The 27,886-nt window shown below is 44.9% G+C and overlaps 1 long non-coding RNA gene and 2 pseudogenes across 1 annotated transcript in view; 2 read left to right on the top strand and 1 right to left on the bottom strand.

Moving 5' to 3' along the window:
• LOC149453547 (uncharacterized) overlaps positions 1–27,886 on the bottom strand; it is an 85,297-nt gene that overhangs the window by 11,354 nt on the left and 46,057 nt on the right. The gene's annotated exons all lie outside the window — the stretch shown is intronic.
• On the top strand, positions 46–1,787 carry LOC149453549 (ras GTPase-activating-like protein IQGAP2; annotated as a pseudogene).
• Positions 18,532–20,273, top strand: LOC149453548 (ras GTPase-activating-like protein IQGAP2; annotated as a pseudogene).

Raw genomic sequence — 27,886 nt, 5'->3', positions numbered from 1 at the left:
CAAGAGGTATTGATAAATTACCTAGAAGGTGAAGTTTCCACTAAAATGAATGCCATCCAAACACTAAAAGAGGAGTTGAATACCTTGGACAAGAAAATATCAATTCTTGTGAATGGGAAACGGACACTAGAAAGCCTTGTGTCCCGATTTCCAAAACTAAAGCTGGACAACAGAATGGACATTGAAGATGCGATGTCCATTGACAGACAACGCATGCTTGAACTGAGCAGGAAGACACAGAGGTTGGAACCCTATCAGTACCTCTTCTATCATCTACAGACCCAACCAAAGTACCTGTTCAAGCTCATCTGTCGAATGTCAGTACATGACTATACCATTCTTGAAGAAAGGCTTCTTCCCGGACTCTACAATCATGCCTCAACTCCAAGAGAGGAATATCATTTTGTCAAGTTTTTGGGAAATGCTATTCAGTATGAGTTTGAGAAAAAATGTACTCATATCAAGGATATAGTGGAAGGAAAATTAATTAGCATTGAGACTGCCTTCAGCTTTTACAGGCAGGCTGCAAAATGTGATGTCCTCCACAACAAGCTCACTAAAGTGATAGATAGGATATTTCACTTAAATCACAGATTATTGGAAAGACCTTCTCTCACTCCTTACATGGCAGACCTAGTCTTAAATGCAATATTCTCAGATGTGCACAGTATACCTTATGGAATAAGGTATGTGACAAGAGTCCTAAGACAAGCCCTGCATAAAAAGTTCCCCCAGGCAAGTGCAGATGAAGTCTTTGAGACTCTTAGCCTTTTCATGTACCAGTATTTCCAGCCAGCTATAGCAGCTCCAGATGACTTTGGAATAATGAAATTTAAGATGTCAACAGAATCAGGGCAAAAAGAGAACTTCATGATCGTGGCTGTGCTTGTCGGCCACACATTAATTAATAGCCATTTCCCCAAGGAAAATGCTGGAGCTTCAATCAAGAATGACTATATAATCAAAAACCATCCACGTTTCAGGAGCATGTTTGAGGAGGTTTTTAATGTTCCAGAACCAGAGGAAGAATTTGGCTTCAATGAATATTCTGACATGATTTCCCTAAAGAATCCAGTGATAGAGCTTCATGCAATGGACATTGTAAGCACACATAAGCTGCTTTCAAAATATGAAAAAGTGGTCATCCCAAACCAACAAGACAGTCTTTATCAAATTTTCAAGGATCTTGGACCAGTTCCTAAGGTTAAAGATCTTCTTTTTTATGAGAATGCAGCTGCTGCTAACAGAGGTGGAGACTTGACAGCAACTAAAGTCTGCCTCTCCTTAGGCAGCAAATATATTCCACAAAAAGAGAAAAATTTGACAAACCCAAAGGCTTTACAGGATGCTGGGCTTTCAAAAGCAATGGACTCCCAAGATATCCTGAACAATACTGACATGGATGTCACAAAGGAAAATGAATTTCAGCTGCAGCAACAAGCTGAAATAACGAAGCTCAGCCAAGCAGTGGATGCCCTTAACGTCAGCTTCAAATATTACCAGGACAAGGTAAACCAATATCAAAGGTTCTGGAACAGTTGCCTAGAAAACCTAGTGGGCCAAATGTCATCCAATATTGACATGAACAAAAAGATGCAGAAGGAGACGGAGAAGCAAGATGACATTAAGATTTTGGGGCTGAAGGAAGAGAGGAAAGAAAAGGAGAATAAGCAAACTAGGAAGAAGAGGACCTGGCTTCATAAATTGTTCAGCCCTAAGTCACCCACTAGCATCAAAAAGGTCAAATATACTGCAGAAAAACTGCACTACAAAGGTGTCATTGTTGACACAACAGGTAAGGAGACCAAAGAGCTGGAGAGACAACCGCTGACAATAGAATTTGCAGATGACCACCAAATTAAAGTCAGCATCGGCAAAAAGTTTGTTCTCCTTCCCATTGCTGACATCCTAAACCTCCATTACAGCAGAACACCAATCATGGAGTTATTCTGCTATCGGGTTGATGTCAGCATGTTGTTGTTTTTAGTGTACAGCAAGCTTTATGTCAGAACAACACATAACGCACTGTATCAAGAAATAACACCATAGGTTGTTGATTCAGGGAGCATTCGATGGCCCTAGGGCGGGTTCAGCAAGACGCTGATTGCAATCTACCACTCGACTGCGGGCAGCCGACAGATAGATCGTTATCTCTGCCCTGCTTCCCCCAGCCGCTGCTGCTCTCATGTTTACTGCAGAGCGGAGAGCGAGCATAGTGATGGATGGAGGGCGGAGCTCCCTCAGTAACCTTTCAAATTAACCAGCAGGTGATTGGTTGCTAGGCGGGCCTAGAGAGAGGGGGAGAGAGAGAGAGGGAAGAGAAAAGAGGGGGAGAGAGAGAGAGAGGGGGGGGGGGAGAACAGAGGGGGAGAGAGAGGGGGGAGATGTGCTGTGTGGGGAAGAGGAGATCTCCTAAAGTGGAGTTCCACTCAAAAGTGGAAGCTCCACTTATTTGCCTCCTCCTTCCCCCTCCACTGTCATATTTGGCACCATTTGGAGGGGAGGGAGGAGCGGATACCTGTTTGTGACAGGTACCCGCTCCCACTTCCGGCTCAGTTTGCCACAGCGAAGTGAGCCGGAAGTTCGGCCCCCTCCTCCCTCTTAGTCTCCTGGCAACTTTCACAGATCCCAGAAGACTGCCGGAGCAATTAGTACGCGACTTGCGCTTGCGCAGTGGCCACCAGGCTGTGAAGCTGTCATAGTTTGGTGCCCACAGTTTAGATGCTGGCGCCATGGAGGACAGAAGGAGAGAAGGGACTGCGTGTGTGAGAACGTGGCTGGACTCTGGGACAGGTAAGGGTGTGTTTATTAAAAGTCAGCAGCTGCAGTTTTTGTAGGCTGTTGACTTTTAATAATCACAAAAATGTCTGGAACTCCGCTTTAAGGGCTCTGCCAACAGGGACCCAGTCCTCAACTCTCACTGTCTTCCGCCATGCTGACTCCTGTACCCTGCCGGTACCGATCACTCACTGTGTTTATTTAGAGAAACCTGCCTTCATGGTGGGTCACAGTGGGACTTTAATTCCGCTTTAACAAGCCATGCTACCTAATGTCATTGACCATATTTGGTCAATGACTTCACTCGGAGATACCCGCTGGATTGTTTACTACATGAAACAAGCCAGCGGGAGGGGAAGTCACTCATTTAGTGGCAGTAGTGATACCACCACCAACTGATACAAAGTTTGGCTACAGAAATAAGAAATAACACCATAGGTTGTCGATCCAGGGAGCATCCGATCGTCTTAGGACAGGGTTCGGCAAGCTGACAATTGTAATCTACCGACAGCTGGATTGTGAACACAGCTCTGCTTCTCCCCAGCCTCAGCCACTCTCTTGTCCACTACAGAGCGGAGAGTGGGAGGCAGCATAGTGCTGGATGGAGGTCAGAGTTCCTTAGTTAACCTTTCGAATTAAGCAACAGGTGATTGGTTGCTAGGTGGTACCACCACTAACTGATGCAAATTTGCAAAGGTCCCAATTGAAAGAGGAGACCGGGACCTTTCCCTGAGTACTGGACATGTGTGCTGGGAGCTCGCAGGGCACGCGCTCTCAGCACATATGTTCTTTTTTAATAGAACGCAAATGTGCGGGCGCTCGGCGTCTACAAAACAGGTTAAGCTACAAAACACTGAAGTGTGAATGCAGCCTCAGGCTCCTGCACACAATACCTGCAGGTCTGTGCTTACTATAAGGTTAGGCACCAAAGAAATGTCTCTATGAGTATGACACTCCTCCTATACCAACATTATTGCGCCAATATAACAGAGAGTGGATATAATTAATAGGTGCTGCTATTAATAAAAAACTGTAAATAATAATAAGTTGTGATAAACAAAATAACCACAAATAATAGCGCAATCCTAAATTGAATCAATAAATTAATTTGCACAAATATATATAACCACCACCAAATATGTGCAAATTAATAGTGCAATAACATAAATAAGGGATCTCAATATAGTCCATTCAAAAAAGTCCATATATCAATGATCCTCAATCAATGAAGTACTGAGATCCTCCTTCATCAAATGTGATATTCAGTGCTCAGAACACCCCATCAAAATGCACACTCACCATGTGCTAGTAATTAACCAGCATATTAGTATATATTCACCAAAAAGACTCCAAAAGAAGATCCTCATGTGTTGGTAATCAATCAGCATATCAATATATATCCGGTATTCCACCAAACAAACTCCAAAGGAAGATCCTCTCATATCCAAATTAGCACATGTGGGTAAAGAAAGAACTCGCCAGTGTAATATTATCCAACAAATTTATTGTAAAAAAAACCCCCTTAAAATCACACTCACAATAAGTAAGAAAAAAGCATTTGATACATCAGGGCACAGAGCCCTGTATCCAGTGTCTCACCTGCCTGCCTGCACTCAAAATGGTGGTAGTACGATCACGTGATCCGGACACGTGCGTCGGAGTGCGTGGTGACGTCACCGCTAGCCACACCCTCTGTGCTTATACCAGTGTTTCTCAACTCCAGTCCTCATGGACCCCCAACAGGTCATGTTTTCAGGATTTCCCTCAGATGAAACAGCTGTGGTAATTACTAAGGCAGTGAAACTGATCAAATCACCTGTGCAAAATAATGGAAATCCTGAAAACATGACCTGTTGGGGGTCCATGAGGACTGGAGATGAGAAACACTGGCTTATACCAACGTACGGGCGTTCAGTTGCAGAGCTGTAGGCAGTGTAAATGGACTATGAGCGAACTGATCAGCATGTTCGCAGTCTTTTCAAACCACAAGTCGAACTGCCTTTGTGGATCATTAATTCATTAATTCACAGATCTCTGCCCACTGCACAGCCACACCATTTAAAAAATTTGGCAGCAGGTACACGGAGAAGAACCCACAGCTGCTGTCACAGAGAAGGGGGCTTTGGTACAGGTTCAATAGGTGCATGCAGGGGTGGACTGACAACTCATGGGGACCCCAGGCAATAAGGGATCATGGGGACCCTGTGTCCTTGCCCAAACTCAAAAAAGCCTATGAAAAAGGTACCAGGGGCATCTCATGGGGCCCCCTACTGACCCCGGGCCCTCGGGCAGTGCCCAAGTTTCCAAATGTTCAGTCCGCCCCTGGGTGCATGTTACGTGTTACACCCATGTTTAGGGTGTAAAATGTAACATGCTACTAAAGGTGAATTTAGCCTTTAAAACCATTGACACTGTGTGGCCCCCACTGCCTGCGGTTTTTCTTTTTTTCAAATTATAAACAAGCTGGCCAGCAAAATATTTGGTGAATGACTTCAGCCAATATCACTGACTGGTCTGGACATCCCAGTAGGAGGGGATTGTTGGCGCAGGTCGTCACGTTTATATTGGCGAGTCGTCGTTCATTGCGATTGATATTGGATCTACTTCGCTGGACAACGTAACTGATGCTGGATTTACACCGTGGGACATATTCATTGACCATCGGTGTGCGATGTCGTGTTTGTGTTGGCGAGTCGGCCGGGCATTGCTCATTGTGACTGACACTAGATTTAAATTAAATCGCTGGACAGTGTAATTGATGATGGATTTACACTGTGGGGCATGTTTTTTAATGGCAGAGTGAATAGTTGTGCTTCTATCAGAGGGTAGTAGGGTGTTGTTCATTGTGATTACATCGCTGGATGATGGTGATGAATTAACACTGTGGGACTTTTTTTCTTTTCATACATTGTCAACAGTGTTTGTGTGTTTATTTACAGTGTATTTTCGGTGGGAATGAGTAACCAGACAAGATATCTGGGGACCTGCTATCCTTATGGCCCCTTTCACATGAGCAGACTAATCAGGCCTGGTTGTCTGTATTTCAAGCGGATCCGATCGGACGATCCATTGCTCTTTATTGAGCGGTGGGTGTAAGCGGACATGTGTCCGTTTACACCCTCCTGCATCCGGTTTGATCCTACCCACTAAAAAGAGACGGATGGGGATCCATTCCCCATCTGTCTGACGGATTGGATCAGATGACGGGTGGAAATGGACAGGTGGCCCGTTTACATCCAACAGCCCATAGAGGACAGCAGGCTGTGTTCATGTCTGCTCTGCATAAGCGGAGCGGACATGGATCTGTCACCTGCTTCCTCAGCGGGGATCAGCGGACAGATCCCCTCGCTGAGAGAGCAGATCCGCTGATGGGTTCCACCAAGTGTGAAAGGGGCCTAAGAGGAATTCCAGGTTCTGATAACTACAGTATGAGCCTCCTGCGCTACTAGATGAACAATGCTACCGAATGGGGAGGGCTGCTAGCACCCAACCATATATCAAATGGATACTAGAGTAGACAAATATATATATATATATTGGTGCAGCGCTTAACCTAAATGTTACCTACTAATAAATAAAATACAATAATCATTATTTTTATGTGACTATTAGTGTACACTGTGAATAATAGTCCCTTATCGTGAAGTGAACTGATCCACTCAGGGAGCTAAAGTGAAAACAAAGAAGTGACTAAACATGGTACCATAACAAAAAACAGTGAAAACAAAAAGTCCAAATGGGACTGTACTGATGTGAATAAAAAACAAACAGTATACAAAGAATCCCTGAAATTGGGACCAATAGCTCACAAAATAGTGATCACAATGGCTCAATAATGCCCAATAAGGAAAAGAACCAAGTGACAATAAGTGAATCCCTAAATGAGGGATCAAATTCCACAAAAGTGACAAGTGCTGTGTTATAACATCAAGAGAAAAAAATATACCAAAATTATATGAACATATAAAAATAATGTTATGAAAAACATCAACACCACTTAAATTTAAATAATATTATGCAATAAGTCCAAAAGAAAAAGAAAAAAGAATATACAAAAAAAGCATATAAAAATATATAAAAAATTCAAAGTTGCGTGAACACCAAGTATTCCAACGCTTTTTGAAACGTACAGGTGATAAAGTGGATGTGCATAACAACCAATGGGAAATAATCCATAAGCGGCTGAATTGCCCCCTCAGCTCCTTGAAGCGACCCAAACGGGCCAAAACGTTTGATATCCCCTTCACTGCTATGCGTAATAAGCAGCAGGGTCACCTCCAGAGATGTTAAAATGAGATACAGCCAACTCACATTAAGATTAAGAAGGTAGAGATAGAAGAGATCTTCCATAGTGGAAATCAGTTTAATATACTTTTAAGAACATATATAGCCAATTGCCCACTCACTTTGCATTAAAATAGAACAAGCTGTAAAACCACATGCTATGGGTGTACTTGCATGGGTTTTTAGGTGTAGCAAGATGGCATCCACGCCAAAAATACGTCACCACGTTCCTACGCGTTACGTCCCGTTATCACGAGACTTCCTCAGGGTAACGTCATTGGTGACATGCGGCTTTATATAGGGAAAATGGATGTCAATCACAGTTCAGAGGCAGACCTGCTTATTGCTCCTACCTCTCAGGAAATCTCCTGCGGCCATTACCAGGGAAAATGTAATATTATTGATGATACTTATATTTCTACGCTTTTATTTATATAACTGATCAATATATATTAAACCGGAGCTTGTGAAATAACACTTTTAAACTGTAGGTAACCCTACGGTGGCCATTTTAATGGGGTCCTGTATAGAAGATAATCTATGAGATGCTCCTACCTCTCAGGAACTTCAATAGCTATACAAATCGGGGGACTATTAATATCTGAAACCTACACTTTTATTAAATCTAAAAACATAAGTTAAAACAGGGCATGTATATCTGCACTAATGCAGTTCTAAACCTTTATTAATAGCAATCAAAAGTTGAACATATATCGAATGTACTAAAAATATATAAGGAGGTGATGACTATTTAATATGGCGATCTATACCTATTTAAAATCATTTTTGTTGATATCTATAAAAACTAATGCCATAAATACTACTTAGGATAAAAAACTATAAATTTTACAGAAGAAAAGAGAAAAAACTGCTATTTACTATTTTTTCTTATTGTTGTATATGGCCCCAACCTAATGTCACAAAAAGATATATGATACACTAAAAAGTGCGTTTTGGAGTGACTATTTATGGTGTATCAATGCGTTATAAAGTGCGTTTTGGGATGTCACCTAAAAATAATGATTATTGTATTTATTTATTAGTAGGTAACATTTAGGTTGAGCGCTGCACCAGGTTTTGATAAGTCCACTCCCTAAAGACTCCCCCCCCCCCGACATCCACCAGCCTAGGGATGTGGTGATGAGGCCCTTGTCCCTATGAAGCAGGCAAGGTACCCCTACCAAGTTGAGGGCACGTGGCGTGGCCTGGCATGGTATGGTTCAGGAAGTAGGGGGGTGCATGCTTCCTGCTTCTCTATTTCCTGACCAGTCAAGCTGAATGGCTAGATAAGGATTTGGTATAGATTTTGGAGGGACCCCATGCAACCATAAAGAAACCGGCAAGGGAATTACATTTAGCAGCAATTTTTTTTTTCTGCATGTCACTTTTGCTGGACTACATCTTACAAGTGTGCCGCTTCATGGGCAGATTTACAGTATTCCCCAACATGTTATCTGAAGATATTTACCTGTGAGACAGGTAAGTCCAGATTTATTATTTTAATTGGCATTTTAGTCTTACCATGGTGATTCCAGTATTTATTTGTACAACAAACACAATTCTCATTTGTACAGTATAGTACATGACACAGGATCTATAGTTTTAACCCTGTGTTATGCTGCCACCTTCAGGAGATGGGATGCTAAAACAAGAAAGCAGTAAGGATGGCGCAGAATAACTCCTCCAGCTCTTAGCATGCCTCAGTTTTTCGCTATTATCCTTAAAAGGAACTTTGCCCTAAAAAAAAAAAAAATACTGTAGCTGCTGACTTTTAATAAACATAACAGGGATCCAGCGCTGTCCTCACCAAGGCCAGTTCTTTGCCGGTCTTAGGGTTCCGCGGCACGGCCATCTTGGATGTGGAAGCCGGCAGTGACTTTCTGGTGCTTTACAGCTGGCTTCCCACTGTCCATGCACAAGTAGTGTTGCACTTTCCCAATAGGAACCCACTCAAAAATAAATATATATATATATATCACCCAAAAGTATTAGAAGTTCTGCTTTAGGAGTATGGACTTCAGCTCTTTTTTCTGAGAGAAGTAATGGTTTCTTTTTATGATTTATTTTCTTCAAGACTCTTCTGTGAAGATTCCTAGTTGCTCCATAGCCACTGCCACTTCATTTTGCAGCTTTGCAAGTTGGTTGACTCCTTGATAGAGCCTTGGAGGATTGTGCCCAGATCCCACCTGAGAGAAAATGTGGAGCCAAACTTTGCTCTAGGCACTGGATCCTGTGTGAGGTGCTCACCTTGGCACTTAGTGCATTGTATTTGAGCTATCTGCATGGTGCTATACAGTTCCAGGGTTGAGGTCCATCCACTGGTGGTACCCTGTCTCTGAAGATCCTTCCTAAAGGGTATGACCACCGGTACAGTGAAGACTGTTTGGGATGCCCTTGAGGGGGCTGTTGTTGCGCACCCGGATTGCAATCAGTGAGTACCTAAGGGCTTGTTCTACAGGTGGTGCATCAGTAACCCTTGCTGCTACTATACTCTATATACCTGGAATTATATATATTGTTGGTTATCTCTGTAAGGCATCATGCCATTTTTGCCAAAGGTCATGTTAACTGCAATCAGTCTGCCTCACCTTCTCCTCCAGAATCTATCTCTGTTATTTTCTACAGCTTCTGTAGCTGTGGCCAATGTGGAAGTCTACCCTATCCCCTCAGATGGGTTGGTACATGGGGAGCTTTAGTCTATAGGCTTAACACCTAGCCTAAATGTATTTGCATAGACTGTTCTATGCCAAGCTGAATCCTTAGATGGCCCCATCCTACTACTGTTCCCAGGACTTCAGACATTGAGGATCTCTTTTGCCTTTGGTTTGGCAAGCCATCACTCTGGTCTGACACAGCTTCTCTCTCCTGAGATCAGTACCACAGGGACATCTGCCTCATACTGCAACTAATGGCTGATAACTTCTCCTATTGGGTACTTAAACGTTGCATGGAGTCTGCCAGGTTTGTCATTGTAACTTTCATGTGGGGGACTTTCCAGGCCTTGTAGCCTTTTTTTCTAAGTATTGCCATGCCTTGGACCTGTCTACTGTACCAAGGGTCTTCTCAATGCACACTTACTTATTACTAGTAAACAAGGATTCTTGCTTTCCATATATTGCAATACATATTCAAGCTGGCCAAATGCATCAAAGTGATCCCTCTTTAGCCATCTGCTACTCTACTGTGCAAAATGCCAACAGGTCAGTCAACATCCATCAGACTGTGCAGATCCTATTGAGATCCTGGATGATCCTCAAATTCTAGAAATAGAACTCAGAGCTGGATCCTTTCATTGCTCTGAATATCTGAGCCTGATTCTAATCCTTGTCCTGTGCAAAGTTTTTCCTTCCCCTAGAAATGCTCCAAACTTTTCACTCCCATGTTCAGACTCTGAAGTCCAGGACCAACCGACCCTGATTTTGCATAAGCGTTAAGGATTTAATGGGGTCCTTCTTGAGGAAGTCCCATATCCCCATCTTCACACCAGACTGTTGCTGCTTACCATTCTGCAGCATGGGACATGAATGTGTAATATCTGGTTTATCCCATTCGCTGTCAGGCAGGACCAGGCTTGCCCTGATGTTCAACGCTAGATGCAAAAAATGTCCTTCCTCCCAATGCTTTGGTTGGTGCTGTTGACGAATGTCAGCTTTTTCGGCTCAGCAAAAGTTCTAGGCACCCTTTTAGTATGAAGGACTTGGTCATTGCTGAAAATAATTTACTAGCAGTGTAGTAGACTAATAGAAATCCAACAGACCCAACAGTCATGACATGTATGCTGCTGATTCTGTGTAATTGAATCACTAATTGAAAGGGGCAAGTTCAAAATAATAGCAGTGTGGAGTTCCATTAGTGAGGTCTTTCATTCTTTGAAAAACAGGTGGCAATTATTGCCCTTATTTAAGGAAGGAAGGCAGCAAATGTACATGCTGGTTACAGTGCATTTCTCTCTGAAATTCTGAGGAAAATGGGTCGTTCCAGACATTGTTCAGAAGAACAGTGTACCTTGATTAAAAAGTTGATTGGAGAGGGGAAAACATATAAAGAAGTGCAGAAAATGATAGGCCGCTAAGCTAAAATGATCACAAATTCTTTAAAATGGCAACCAAAACCTGAAAGACGTGGAAGAAAGCGAAAAACTACCATTTGAATGGATAGAAGAATAGCCAAAATGGCAAGGACTCAGCCAACAATCAGCTCCAGGAAGATGAAAGAAGGTGTAAAGTTCCCTGTGAGGACTGTTACAATTAGAAGACGCCTATGTGAAGCCAAGCTATCTGCAAGAAGCCCCCGCAAAGTCCCACTGTTGAAAAAAAGACATGTGCTGAAGAGGTTACAATTTGCCAAAGAGCACATTGACTGGCCTAAAGAGAAATGGCGCAACATTTTGTGGACTGATGAAAGTAAGATTGTTCTTTTTGGGTATAGTGGCCGGAGACAGTTTGTCAGACGACCCCCAAACACTGAATTCAAGCCACAGTACACTGTGAAGACAGTGAAGCATGGTGGTGCAAGCATCATGATATGGGGATGTTTCTCATACTACGGTGTTGGGCCTATTTATCGCATACCAGGGATCATGGATCAGTTTGATTACATCAGAATACTTGAAGAGGTCATGCTGCCTTATGCTGAAGAGGAAATGCCCTTGAAATGGGTGTTCCAACAAGACAACGACCCCAAACACACCAGTAAACGTGCAACATCTTGGTTCCAGACCAACAAGATGGACGTTATGGAGTGGCCAGCCCAATCCCCGGATCCTAATCCAATAGAAAACTTGTGGGGTGACATCAAAAATGCAGTTTCTGAGGCAAAACCAAGAAACAGAGAAGAACTGTGGAATGTAGTCCAATCATCCTGGGCTGGAATACCTGATCACAGGGGCCAGAAGTTGGGTGACTCCATGCAACACAGATGTACAGCAGTTCTCAGAAACAGTGCGACTACAACCAAATATTCATTAAGTCATTCAAAGGAAAGCAAAATCTTCAAACATTTTTCAGTTTATATAGTGAATGTTTGAGTTTGTAAAGAAGAATACAAATACTGATATTTTTTTGAACAGTCTAATATTCACTTTTCTTCAATTTTTTTTAGAGGAACAACACAAATTTGATCTATTTTTCTTCATGTTTTGATGCACATGCTGGATCGAAATGGGGCTCAGGTAAGTATAAGGGGGGCTGGGGAGCTGCATTCAGAAGGTTTTTTTACCTTAATGCACTGAAGGCATTAAAGTAAAAAAACGTTCTGCCATTAGAACAGATTTAAACTGAACTCTGCACTAGTTCTTCGCTGTATGGTCTTCTGCCTTCCTGTGCAGAGCGATAAGGGGGTACCTCTGGTCCTCCTGTATGGGGCCCAGAGCTTGCAATTCAACAGGGGTCCGTCGGCAGAGTGGGACCTTTTACTTCCATGTACTGCTGACTGCTCTCCTGGTCTGCAGCAATTAAAAAAACTTCCTGGGCCCCTGGCGGAGTAATCCTTGTGCTACAGTACCCGACAACTGAATTAAAATTTGTGCCTGTTTGTGCCTGTATCAATGTTATTGCTGTGAACTGCAACATGATTACTCTGCCGGACTATTTGATGATTTTCAGACACAGGCAAGTTTGTTTTTTTTGTAATTGCTGCAGACCAGCAGCAGCGGTGCCCCGAAGTAAATATTAAGTAGTCCCACTCCTTTTCCCAGGCCCCTGCTGAACTGATAGAAATTACTGTATCATCTGAACAGCCTTAGGTCTCATTTACACATGAGGTGCCCTCTGAAGAACAATCCACATTTGGATTGCTCTTTAAAGGGAATGTGACAGGCAGTGAGGAGGAATTATATCGCCTCTTCACCAACTGTTTAAACCCCTTATACCCGCAACTGTCCCTGCCCAGTGAACTCAACAGCAGGGACAATTTTTGCTGCACAATTTGGCTGCAGCATTTGTACACCCCCTTTTGCTGCCTTTGCAGCTTAAAGGGAATGGCTGGGTGGTGATAACACAGCTCAACCTTGCATTTTTACTGCTCCTCAGCCACAAGTGTAAATATAGCTGCAGGGCTCCTTTTTACAGTTGTGTTGCTCTCTAAAGAGTGATCTGTGGTGGATCAATATTTAGAGTTGTTCGACAGGTGGTGAGGAAGCATTATGTTGCCTCCTCACCACCTGTTTTAACCCCTAAAATCCAACACCACTCAGCTGCAGCCATGTGCACTGCACACGGTTGCTGCACAGCCCCATTCAGTTGAATGGGTTGAATTCAGCAAGTGGTAGTGTCCGCCGAGCTCTCCAGGCAATATCACTTTTGCTGCACCACAATGTAAAGCATTGAAGCCACATGTATACACTTTGCAACTTAAGGGGGAGCAGTAAAATGGCCTTACTTAGTCTGACAATGCAAGTGATAATGTGCCACATGCTGTACCACTCAGCAGGCTACACTATGAACATTACACACTCCTGATCCCTGCATTTTGTATGTTTTGCACTCCTACATTACATACTCTTGACCCCAGCAATCTGTACATTACTAATTTCTGACCCCTGAACTATGCACATTACCTGCTCCTGACCTCTGCACACTACACAGTACATGTTCTTGAAACCTGCATTTTGTATGGTATATGCACATATTTGATCCCTGTGCTCTGTTTTACATCCCTACCCCTACCCCTGTCCAATTTTGCCAAGCAGCTGTGAGTGGAAGCAGGACAGGACAGCCCTTTGTATTAGTGCCCTCTGGCACTCTGTAATGCTGCCCGGCCGGCCAGAGAAAAGAGAAGGACCAAGAGCTCAGTGAGACTCATGCCGCACTCGGCCAATGACCACAGCCCCACAATTTAAAAACGCGCCAAGCAGTGCCTTGATGCCATTTCACGCCCGCCCCTCCACCGAGAATGCCCAAGTCCGCCTAGCATTTGAATGGCGCATGCGTCATTCAAAAGTCGGCCTGCTGTCATATTTTTTTATAGCCAGCCGATGTTGCAGTTGCAGAACCTGCTCCAATTTTTCAGTTTGTGAGAGTAGCGTTGACTTTATTCTTGCAACACTCTTTATCAACTCCCCCACTGAATCTACCAACATTTATTAAATACCAATAAAAACATGAAACGTACATCTTTGTGTTTTAGTGTTAATATACGCAATTGGAAAGTATCTTAGCTCAGTGACTTTCAGCTTAGATTAAGTACAGTATGTTTACTTTTTTATAATTCAATGTTTACCAAACACACCCTGCGGTGTGTTAATATATCTCAAGCATAGTTCAAAAACTTGCGGCACTTCAGAATACCAGTAATCCATCCATGTCATTAAGCCAATTTGGGTCACCTCTACCTAAGACTGAAAAGGCTCACCCAAAAGAGGTGACTCCACAATGGGAAAGGTCAAATGCTGAAGGTATCTCAAGTAGCCTTTGAACACAGCCGTCTACTATCTGATCCAAACGCCCTGACACCCTTCCTTCAAACAAATACACCGAAAAGTAAAATATACCCCAGGATTTTGTTAATAATTGCGTTTACCAGCCAAGTAAAAAAATAAATCCCATCACTGTGACAATGGGAGCAACATAAGTCTCAAATTTCTGTGTCATTGAGAGAAAAATAACCCCCATAATTGTTATCAGTGGGATTAAAGTCAGTGGAATAAAATAAACCATGAAATGTCCATGAAATAAAATAAGCCCCATCCTTGGTGTTAATGGAATAGAATGAGCCCCATCCTTGGTGTTAATGGAATAGAATGAGCCCCATCCTTGGTGTTAATGAAATAAAATGAGCCCCATCCTTGGTGTTAATGAAATAAAATGAGCCCCATCCTTGGTGTTAATGAAATAAAATAAGCCCCATCCTTGGTATTAATGGAATAAAATGAGCCCCATCCTTGGTATTAATGAAATAAAATGAGCCCCTTCCTTGGTATTAATGAAATAAAATGAGCCCCATCCTTGGTATTAATGAAATAAAATGAGCCCCATCCTTGGTATTAATGGAATAAAATGAGCCCCATCCTTGGTATTAATGGAATAAAATGAGCCCCATCCTTGGTATTAATGGAATAAAATGAGCCCCATCCTTGGTATTAATGGAATAGAATAAATTTGCCATCATTGGTGTTAATTAAATAAAATAAGCCGCATCATTGGCGTTAATGGAATGAAGACAGCACCAGTTTGTTGGAGGTAGGGGAGTGTTACATGTATTAGCAGATTTAGATACACTAACAAATTGAATCCAAACTCCAGCTCACAATTCATAATCATTTACACCAGTATTTTTTAATTTTGGGAAACCCAAGCTTCTCAAGCTTCACTCCCTCTGTGATGTGAGTGTTGCCTTACCCTCTCCCCCCCCCTCCTTTGCTTTTGCTGTGCCTTATCTCTAGCCTTTTTTTTTTCCCATCTCTTCTAACATTCTGCTAAAACTTTGTGATTTGTATAGTACTGCTTGGACCTTGAAGAAGGGGACATTCCCCGAAAGCTTGTCCTCAAAATTGTAAGTTAGTGCAAATAAAAAAAGTATCACGGACAGTACTCAATTGTTTCTGTCGCAAATTCACTAATTCGGCTACAATCACCTCAAGCAACATGAATAAATAAAAGCTGATTATTTTAATCACCCGTCAGTAGAACTACAGGCATCCCTTTTTTTAATTTTGGATAGAGTAAGGGAGGGGTTATAACCTGTCAGAATTTTTTTTTTTCGCCATCTGTGCCTTTCCCTTCACTTCTTGTCCCATAGCCAAAGAGGAAGCGAGAAGAAAATCCCAGCAAATTAACAGGATTCCTTGGAGACTCTAGTGTCCCCATTGGAAGATTTCCCCCCTATTACTTTTCTGGGAACAACCCAAAATGTAGGATTTTCTTTTACTTTCAGTGATAATGGTAATCAGGACAAATAGAGAGGGCAAATCTCCCTAACGGAGACACAGACAGCAATAAAATCTGACAGGGGTTCTAATCCCTCTCCACTCTATCCATAACTAGAAAAAAAGGTTTGCCTCCAGTTATACTTTAAATGGTTTGCCTCATCCATGTACACTGCAACAATCTGCTGGAGAGCTTCCTGTTTACATTAAATATACTGTAGATTGATGTGTGTATAGAATATAAGCATACTATCCTGGTGTATTAATTCTGTGAATTAAACCTCCAGTGTCCCCTCTGAAAGGCAGACAACATCATCACCCAACAAGCTATCTAAACATGGCTCTGGACTTGCATTAGTACGGGTAGCACTGTTTATAAAGGTGTGTTGCCCATCCCCCATACCATGCCTCAGCAGCAGGTTGAAGTCTCTAAATTTGAAAAAAAATGACTGTTATTTTCAGTTGAATCCACTGAGATTTGAAAATTACAGTTCCACAGCTAAAGGTGGGGGATGGAAACCGCCTAACAACCCCCCCCCCCCCCCACCAGCCCTACCCCAAGACAAACTGCTGTAAATTAACATTTGGCTGATTTATTGATTTCAACAATTTCTCCTATTAAAACAGCCTGATTTTACACCACTCTGCAGGCTTCATTCACAAAGCTAACACACTAAGATACAAATGTTATTTTATATATAAAATATTACAGTCATTTTCAATGTAGTCAAGTTTAAATATTACATGTGAGCACAATTAATATATGTATTCAGGGGTTTGTGAATTAATCCCATTAGTATTCCTGATAATTACAGTGCATAACCCCTTATGTAACATATTACTGGGCTCCTTAGACCAGAGTTCTTTGTTCAAAACAAGATCTAAAAATAGCAACCAATCAGCTGTGCTCACTGTGGTCATGTGACCTCTGTGGTCATGGACCTCTGTGTGATGTCACAGTGTAGCAGGCAGACACTTTCTGTCTTCCGTGGTGAGCAGTACTGTACTAGACTGCTAAAGGCGTTTTCTTCAAATATCTTGTTTATATTTGCACTAATGTGCTCCAATTTAAACATTTCTCATCAAATGACCACTGTTGAATCTCAGCGAAAAAGTAAGAAACTTTGTCTACATTTTTTTCCCATATTTTGAACAAAAACATGTTTTTCTCATTCACCTCTACCTACAAGTACTGTGCACACACATTCATAACACAGGCAGTGACAAAGTCAGCTCATCTCTCTATTCCTTTCTATTGAGAGCTGAATCTTGGCAGCCATCCAGCCCTCTAATAGAAACACAGCAGGTGCTGCCCCCTAATGGGAACACAAGGCAGGTGCTTTAACATCTTTGTTGTTTGGTAATAATGACTTCACATTATATACAGCTAGAGGGGTTAGGGTGGGCTTGTTTTAAAGCTCCCTTACTGCTTGTTAAATTATAGGAATACTTTAATGTCCATAGTCTGGGCACAGATGCTCTTTAGGCTTACATGTATTTATTGTTTGTCATTGACGCCATATACTTGTTTTACGTTGTGTACATACAGCCGGATAATATGTGACAGATCTGCATATGTAGCAGAATGGTATATAGTGTAGAATTGGTTCTCAACATTATAACTTTATTATGCCTAGTGTGGACAGGCTTTGGATTAAACTGTTACCTGAGCAATTTTAAAGTCAGAAGGGATATATCTTACATGGTAGGTGAATATCCCCTCATTTTTTTTAAGTGGGCCCTTTAAGGACCAATCTAAGGTTAATGAATGGTGAAAAAGAAATAGGAAGAGGAGGACGGGGTCTCAGGTTTGGGAAGGTTGTGGTAATGTTCCCAAGCCACTGCTCTGTGTGTCCATTCACACACAGAGCTGCAGTTTGGCCCTGCCCCCTCTCTCACCTCATTGGCTGACTGGCTGTGATCGACAGCAGTGAGAGCCAGTGGCTCCTGCTTGCTGTCTTAGCCAATGAGGAGGCAGAGACCTTGGACAATGAGGCTGTCTTGCACATTGCTGGATTGCGATAGGGCTCAGGTAAGTATTTGGGGGGGGGGGGGGGGAGCTGGGGGGCACTGCTGCACACAGAAGGTTTTTTACCTTCATGCATAGAATGCATGAAGGTGACAAACCTTGAGCCTTTACAACCACTTCAAGTCAGCCTTTTTTTAATGTGCTGCCAAAGAGGCTCAATTTCTGTTTATTTCCATGTGGCTGAAGACAAGCCAGCTAGGGTCACAATAATGACAGTGCTTTGGGACAAACATTTTGGTGTCTAATGCCCAGAAAGTCACAGTATACAGTATATATTCACAATTTTGTTTTCTTAGTTTTAGACAAAGTGAGGAAAGGTTAGAACACAATTAAAACCATTTTCTTTTATTTTACAGGTTTTACAACTATGGAGAATGAGGTTATGTCATCCCTTGTAGAAATACGCTCAATTGTTGGGAGCAACCACGCTGGAAAGCTTTCCAAGAAGTTGCTCCGAAGCAAAAGATTATCAGTTAGTTCCAGTCTAAAGGATTCCCATTCCTTGGACTCCTCCTTGGATATCCCTTCTCCCCAAGAGGTATTGATAAATTACCTAGAAGGTGAAGTTTCCACTAAAATGAATGCCATCCAAACACTAAAAGAGGAGTTGAATACCTTGGACAAGAAAATATCAATTCTTGTGAATGGGAAACGGACACTAGAAAGCCTTGTGTCCCGATTTCCAAAACTAAAGCTGGACAACAGAATGGACATTGAAGATGCGATGTCCATTGACAGACAACGCATGCTTGAACTGAGCAGGAAGACACAGAGGTTGGAACCCTATCAGCACCTCTTCTATCATCTACAGACCCAACCAAAGTACCTGTCCAAGCTCATATGTCAGATGTCAGTACATGAGTATACCATTCTTGAAGAAAGGCTTCTTCCCGGACTCTACAATCATGCCTCAACTCCAAGAGAGGAATATCATTTTGTCAAGTTTTTGGGAAATGCTATTCAGTATGAGGTCGAGAAAAAATGTACTCATATCAAGGATATAGTGGAAGGAAAATTAATGGGCATTGAGACTGCCTTCAGCTTTTACAGGCAGGCTGCAAAATGTAATGTCCTCCACAACAAGCTCACTGAAGTGATAGATGGGATATTTCACTTACATCACAGATTATTGGAAATACCTTCTCTCACTACTAACATGGCAGACCTAGTCTTAAATGCAATATTCTCAGATGTGCACAGTATACCTTATGGAATAAGGTATGTGACAAGAGTCCTAAGACAAGCCCTGCATAAAAAGTTCCCCCAGGCAAGTGCAGATGAAGTCTTTGAGACTCTTAGCCTTTTCATGTACCAGTATTTCCAGCCAGCTATAGCAGCTCCAGATGACTTTGGAATACTGAAATTTAAAATGTCAACAGAATCAGGGCAAAAAGAGAACTTCTTGATCGTGGCTGTGCTTGTCGGCCACACCTTAATTAATAGCCATTTCCCCAAGGAAAATGCTGGAGCTTCAATCAAGAATGACTATATAATCAAAAACCATCCACGTTTCAGGAGCATGTTTGAGGAGGTTTTTAATGTTCCAGAACCAGAGGAAGAATTTGGCTTCAATGAATATTCTGACATGATTTCCCTAAAGAATCCAGTGATAGAGCTTCATGCAATGGACATTGTAAGCACACATAAGCTGCTTTCAAAATATGAAAAAGTGGTCATCCCAAACCAACAAGACAGTCTTTATCAAATTTTCAAGGATCTTGGACCAGTTCCTAAGGTTAAAGATCTTCTTTTTTATGAGAATGCAGCTGCTGCTAACAGAGGTGGAGACTTGACAGCAACTAAAGTCTGCCTCTCCTTAGGCAGCAAATATATTCCACAAAAAGAGAAATATTTGACAAACCCAAAGGCTTTACAGGATGCTGGGCTTTCAAAAGCAATGGACTCCCAAGATATCCTGAACAATACTGACATGGATGTCACAAAGGAAAATGAATTTCAGCTGCAGCAACAAGCTGAAATAACGAAGCTCAGCCAAGCAGTGGATGCCCTTAACGTCAGCTTCAAATATTACCAGGACAAGGTAAACCAATATCAAAGGTTCTGGAACAGTTGCCTAGAAAACCTAGTGGGCCAAATGTCATCCAATATTGACATGAACAAAAAGATGCAGAAGGAGACGGAGAAGCAAGATGACATTAAGATTTTGGGGCTGAAGGAAGAGAGGAAAGAAAAGGAGAATAAGCAAACTAGGAAGAAGAGGACCTGGCTTCATAAATTGTTCAGCCCTAAGTCACCCACTAGCATCAAAAAGGTCAAATATACTGCAGAAAAACTGCACTACAAAGGTGTCATTGTTGACACAACATGTAAGGAGACCAAAGAGCTGGAGAGAAAACTGCTGACAATAGAATTTGAAGATGACCACCAAATTAAAGTCAGCATCGGCAAAAAGTTTGTTCTCCTTCCCATTGCTGACATCCTAAACCTCCATTACAGCAGAACACCAATCATGGAGTTATTCTGCTATCGGGTTGATGTCAGCATGTTGTTGTTTTTAGTGTACAGCAAGCTTTATGTCAGAACAACACATAACGCACTGTATCAAGAAATAACACCATAGGTTGTTGATTCAGGGAGCATTCGATGGCCCTAGGGCGGGTTCAGCAAGACGCTGATTGCAATCTACCACTCGACTGCGGGCAGGCGACAGATAGATCGTTATCTCTGCCCTGCTTCCCCCAGCCGCTGCTGCTCTCATGTTCACTGCAGAGCGGAGAGCGAGCATAGTGATGGATGGAGGGCGGAGCTCCCTCAGTAACCTTTCGAATTAACCAGCAGGTGATTGGTTGCTAGGCGGGCCTAGAGAGAGAGAGGGGGAGAGAGAGAAAGAGAGGGGAGAGAGAGAGGGAAGAGAGAGAGGAGAGAGAGATATTGAGGGGGGAGAGAGAGGGAAGAGAAGAGAGGGGGGAGATCTCGGGCTGGACACCGGACTGAGGCACTTCGGGCTGGACACCGGACTGAGGCACTTCGGGCTGGACACCGGACTGAGGCACTTCGGGCTGGACACCGGACTGAGGCACTTCGGGCTGGACACCGGACTGAGGCACTTCGGGCTGGACACCGGACTGAGGCACTTCGGGCTGGACACCGGACTGAGGCACTTCGGGCTGGACACCGGACTGAGGCACTTCGGGCTGGACACCGGACTGAGGCACTTCGGGCTGGACACCGGACTGAGGCACTTCGGGCTGGACACCGGACTGAGGCACTTCGGGCTGGACACCGGACTGAGGCACTTCGGGCTGGACACCGGACTGAGGCACTTCGGGCTGGACACCGGACTGAGGCACTTCGGGCTGGACACCGGACTGAGGCACTTCGGGCTGGACACCGGACTGAGGCACTTCGGGCTGGACACCGGACTGAGGCACTTCGGGCTGGACACCGGACTGAGGCACTTCGGGCTGGACACCGGACTGAGGCTCTTCGGGCTGGACACCGGACTGAGGCTCTTCGGGCTGGACACCGGACTGAGGCTCTTCGGGCTGGACACCGGACTGAGGCTCTTCGGGCTGGACACCGGACTGAGGCTCTTCGGGCTGGACACCGGACTGAGGCTCTTCGGGCTGGACACCGGACTGAGGCTCTTCGGGCTGGACACCGGACTGAGGCACTTCGGGCTGGACACCGGACTGAGGCACTTCGGGCTGGACACCGGACTGAGGCACTTCGGGCTGGACACCGGACTGAGGCACTTCGGGCTGGACACCGGACTGAGGCACTTCGGGCTGGACACCGGACTGAGGCACTTCGGGCTGGACACCGGACTGAGGCACTTCGGGCTGGACACCGGACTGAGGCACTTCGGGCTGGACACCGGACTGAGGCACTTCGGGCTGGACACCGGACTGAGGCACTTCGGGCTGGACACCGGACTGAGGCACTTCGGGCTGGACACCGGACTGAGGCACTTCGGGCTGGACACCGGACTGAGGCACTTCGGGCTGGACACCGGACTGAGGCACTTCGGGCTGGACACCGGACTGAGGCACTTCGGGCTGGACACCGGACTGAGGCACTTCGGGCTGGACACCGGACTGAGGCACTTCGGGCTGGACACCGGACTGAGGCACTTCGGGCTGGACACCGGACTGAGGCACTTCGGGCTGGACACCGGACTGAGGCACTTCGGGCTGGACACCGGACTGAGGCACTTCGGGCTGGACACCGGACTGAGGCACTTCGGGCTGGACACCGGACTGAGGCACTTCGGGCTGGACACCGGACTGAGGCACTTCGGGCTGGACACCGGACTGAGGCACTTCGGGCTGGACACCGGACTGAGGCACTTCGGGCTGGACACCGGACTGAGGCACTTCGGGCTGGACACCGGACTGAGGCACTTCGGGCTGGACACCGGACTGAGGCACTTCGGGCTGGACACCGGACTGAGGCACTTCGGGCTGGACACCGGACTGAGGCACTTCGGGCTGGACACCGGACTGAGGCACTTCGGGCTGGACACCGGACTGAGGCACTTCGGGCTGGACACCGGACTGAGGCACTTCGGGCTGGACACCGGACTGAGGCACTTCGGGCTGGACACCGGACTGAGGCACTTCGGGCTGGACACCGGACTGAGGCACTTCGGGCTGGACACCGGACTGAGGCACTTCGGGCTGGACACCGGACTGAGGCACTTCGGGCTGGACACCGGACTGAGGCACTTCGGGCTGGACACCGGACTGAGGCACTTCGGGCTGGACACCGGACTGAGGCACTTCGGGCTGGACACCGGACTGAGGCACTTCGGGCTGGACACCGGACTGAGGCACTTCGGGCTGGACACCGGACTGAGGCTCTTCGGGCTGGACACCGGACTGAGGCTCTTCGGGCTGGACACCGGACTGAGGCTCTTCGGGCTGGACACCGGACTGAGGCACTTCGGGCTGGACACCGGACTGAGGAATGATATTGCAAGCCGACTGAGGCTAGGTGTAACAAATCTGTCCATGTCTGCAGTACTGGTTGAACAAAACTCAGCTTACACATAGCCTGTCTGATCAAAGACTGCACTGCGTTTATGCAATCCATGAGCACATGTGATGGACAAGCTGCATAGTGCTCATGGAAACAATCTGGATCATCCTCCAACAACCATACCAGTGATTCCACTTGATCCACACTAAATGGGGGAAAAAAGTCATTCCTGCTTTCAGGGGTACAGGACCGAGCCAACTCAACACAAACCTGGATCAATGGCTGCACCTCAGAAAACTCTGTGCCCTGATCAACTAGACAATGAGCGATCCTTATACACTCTAGCAGTTGATCCCGGGTATACTCCTTCAGAGTCTGATAAGCATATTCTCTGTCATCAAACACTAGCAGAGATAAATACACAACCTCATCAAGATCCATCCTTCCCAGCAACAAGCCAAGATGGCTTCCCTGTGCAGCCACTTCTGGTCAGGATGGCCTTGTTGTAATGTCAGGGATGCGGGTGTGACCAGAAGTGTGTGGACTGACACAGGGAAACGCAGGTTTCAGATATAGTAAATAATATAATTTATTGAGACTAACAATACAAAACGCAGTGCAAAACTAAACATAACACAGTGCAAACAAACTGAACCAAACCTCCAACAGATAACAAACATACGATACAATAGTCAGGCAGGCCGGGTCATAGCAAATGGGCAAACGGAGTACCAGGAGCAGGCGGGAGAGTGGTCAGGACTAGCCGAGGTCAGTACGGGCAGAGTTCAGGCAGCGTCAGGACAGGCAGAAACAGGATCAGGAAACCAGGGCCAAGCAAACAGTACAACAAGGCACAGACTGCAGGTCTGGCCATCACTTAAATACACCACCTGCAATCAACCCCAGGTGATGGCTAATTGCCGAAGTGAGCCTCTGGTTGTTGAGAGCACCCGCTGGCCAGCCCTGGTACTGCAGCCCACAAGGCAGGTGAGTCCCACCACTATTGGCTAGTCAATTCCTGACATATGTGCTGTGTGGGGAAGAGGAGATCTCTTAAAGTGGAGTTCCACTCAAAAGTGGAAGCTTCACTTATTTGCCTCCTCCTTCCCCCTCCACTGCCATATTTGGCACCATTTGGAGGGGAGGGAGGAGCGGATACCTGTTTGTGACAGGTACCCGCTCCCACTTCCGGCTCAGTTTGCCACAGGGAAGTGAGCCGGAAGTTCGGCCCCCTCCTCCCTCTTAGTCTCCTGGCAACTTTCACAGATCCCAGAAGACTGCCAGAGCAATTAGTATGTGACTTGCGCATGCGCAGTGGGCACCAGGCTGTGAAGCTGTCATAGTTTGGTGCCCACAGTTGAGATGCTGGCGCCATGGAGGACAGAAGGAGAGAAGGGACTGCGTGTGTGAGAACATGGCTGGACTCTGGGACAGGTAAGGGTGTGTTTATTAAAAGTCAGCAGCTGCAGTTTTTGTAGGCTGCTGACTTTTAATAATCACAAAAATGTCTGGAACTCCGCTTTAAGGGCTCTGCCAACAGGGACACAGTCCTCAACTCTCACTGTCTTCCGCCATGCTGACTCCTGTACCCTGCCGGTACCGATCACTCACTGTGTTTATTTAGAGAAACCTGCCTTCATGGTGGGTCACAGTGGGACTTTAATTCCGCTTTAACAAGCCATGCTACCTAATGTCATTGACCATATTTGGTCAATGACTTCACTCGGAGATACCCGCTGGATTGTTTACTACATGAAACAAGCCAGCGGGAGGGGAAGTCACTCATTTAGTGGCAGTAGTGATACCACCACCAACTGATACAAAGTTTGGCTACAGAAATAAGAAATAACACCATAGGTTGTCGATCCAGGGAGCATCCGATCGTCTTAGGACAGGGTTCGGCAAGCTGACGATTGTAATCTACCGACAGCTGGCTTGTGAACACGGCTCTGCTTCTCCCCAGCCTCAGCCACTCTCTTGTCCACTACAGAGCGGAGAGTGGGAGGCAGCATAGTGCTGGATGGAGGTCAGAGTTCCTTAGTTAACCTTTCGAATTAAGCAACAGGTGATTGGTTGCTAGGTGGTACCACCACTAACTGATGCAAATTTTGGCTACAGCAGCCGCTGGAGGATCGGGTAGGCAAACAGGCGAAATCTGGCCATTTAGCTTTCCTATGTAGCAAACCTTCAACAACTAGAGTTCAAGTGCAATTCTCTGTCGACCCAAACTCAAAGCTTATCCCTAGTATGGAGTAGGAATGAGCTTGAGGTTTGGATCCATGTTGAGTTAGACCCAAACTCTAGCTGGTTCAAGTTCTCCAAACTGAATGGCCACATTTGCCCAGCTCAATGACCCAAACATCAGCCTGCTGCAGCCAGACGTCATTTACTTAGTAATAGTATCACTACCAAAATGGATCCCCCGTCATTAGTTTCTAGGTAGATAGCTACCTCCACAATTAAAAACTAAGCTTCTGGAGCCTGCAGTCACTGAATCACGGGTGCAATATTAGGCTGCATTCAGACTTGACTGTTTTGTAGCTTGAATCCCCAAAAAAGCTCAAACTTAAAAAATCAATTGCTCTCTATGGTGCCTGTTCACAGTTGATCGAGCAAACAGGCACCATAGTGAACAATCGATTTTTTAAGTTTGGAGCTTCGAGCTTTAACCCCTTTGCGCCGGTGCCTCCCGTCCCTTTAAGGGTTTCAGAAGCCGGGAGGCAAGGCGGGTTTAAGGTCATGTGACCGCTGTGACACGCCGTCACATGATCGGGAAAGGTCCCAATTGAAAGAGGAGACCGGGACCTTTCCCTGAGTACTGGACATGTGTGCTGGGAGCTCGCAGGGCACGCGCTCTCAGCACATATGTTCTTTTTTAATAGAACGCAAATGTGCGGGCGCTCGGCGTCTACAAAACAGGTTAAGCTACAAAACACTGAAGTGTGAATGCAGCCTCAGGCTCCTGCACACAATACCTGCAGGTCTGTGCTTACTATAAGGTTAGGCACCAAAGAAATGTCTCTATGAGTATGACACTCCTCCTATACCAACATTATTGCGCCAATATAACAGAGAGTGGATATAATTAATAGGTGCTGCTATTAATAAAAAACTGTAAATAATAATAAGTTGTGATAAACAAAATAACCACAAATAATAGCGCAATCCTAAATTGAATCAATAAATTAATTTGCACAAATATATATAACCACCACCAAATATGTGCAAATTAATAGTGCAATAACATAAATAAGGGATCTCAATATAGTCCATTCAAAAAAGTCCATATATCAATGATCCTCAATCAATGAAGTACTGAGATCCTCCTTCATCAAATGTGATATTCAGTGCTCAGAACACCCCATCAAAATGCACACTCACCATGTGCTAGTAATTAACCAGCATATTAGTATATATTCACCAAAAAGACTCCAAAAGAAGATCCTCATGTGTTGGTAATCAATCAGCATATCAATATATATCCGGTATTCCACCAAACAAACTCCAAAGGAAGATCCTCTCATATCCAAATTAGCACATGTGGGTAAAGAAAGAACTCGCCAGTGTAATATTATCCAACAAATTTATTGTAAAAAAACCCCTTAAAATCACACTCACAATAAGTAAGAAAGAATAAAGCATTTGTTACATCAGGGCACAGAGCCCTGTATCCAGCGTCTCACCAGCCTGCCTGCACTCAAGATGGTGGCAGTACGTGATACGGACACGTGCGTCGGCGTGCGTGGTGACGTCACCGGCTAGCCACACCCTATGTGCTTATACCAACGTACGGGCGTTCAGTTGCAGAGCTGTAGGCAGTGTAAATGGACTATGAGCGAACTGATCAGCATGTTCGCAGTCTTTTCAAACCACAAGTCGAACTGCCTTTGTGGATCATTAATTCATTAATTCACAGATCTCTGCCCACTGCACAGCCACACCATTTAAAAAATTTGGCAGCAGGTACACAGAGAAGAACCCACAGCTGCTGTCACAGAGAAGGGGGCTTTGGTACAGGTTCAATAGGTGCATGCAGGGGTGGACTGACAACTCATGGGGACCCCAGGCAATAAGGGATCATGGGGACCCTGTGTCCTTGCCCAAACTCAAAAAAGCCTATGAAAAAGGTACCAGGGGCATCTCATGGGGCCCCCTACTGACCCCGGGCCCTCGGGCAGTGCCCAAGTTTCCAAATGTTCAGTCCGCCCCTGGGTGCATGTTACGTGTTACACCCATGTTTAGGGTGTAAAATGTAACATGCTACTAAAGGTGAATTTAGCCTTTAAAACCATTGACACTGTGTGGCCCCCACTGCCTGCGGTTTTTCTTTTTTTCAAATTATAAACAAGAGCAGACTAATCAGGCCTGGTTGTCTGTATTTCAAGTGGATCCGATCGGACGATCCATTGCTCTTTATTGAGCGGTGGGTGTAAGCGGACATGTGTCCGTTTACACCCTCCTGCATCCGGTTCGATCCTACCCACTAAAAAGAGACGGATGGGGATCCATTCCCCATCTGTCTGACGGATTGGATCAGATGACGGGTGGAAATGGACAGGTGGTCCGTTTACATCCAACAGCCCATAGAGGACAGCAGGCTGTGTTCATGTCTGCTCTGCATAAGCGGAGCGGACATGGATCTGTCACCTGCTTCCTCAGCGGGGATCAGCGGACAGATCCCCTCGCTGAGAGAGCAGATGCGCTGATGGGTTCCACCAAGTGTGAAAGGGGCCTAAGAGGAATTCCAGGTTCTGATAACTACAGTATGAGCCTCCTGCGCTACTAGATGAACAATGCTACCGAATTGGGAGGGCTGCTAGCACCCATCCATATATCAAATGGATACTAGAGTAGACAAATATATATATATATATATATATATATATATATTGGTGCAGCGCTTAACCTAAATGTTACCTACTAATAAATAAATACAATAATCATTATTTTTATGTGACTATTAGTGTACACTGAATAATAGTCCCTTATCG

The sequence above is a fragment of the Staurois parvus genome, unplaced genomic scaffold, assembly GCF_062004578.1.
Source record: "Staurois parvus isolate SC_StPar_1 unplaced genomic scaffold, SC_StPar_1.0 ptg000448l, whole genome shotgun sequence".
NCBI lineage: Eukaryota > Metazoa > Chordata > Amphibia > Anura > Ranidae > Staurois > Staurois parvus.
This window is presented reverse-complemented; position numbering and strand designations above follow the sequence as displayed.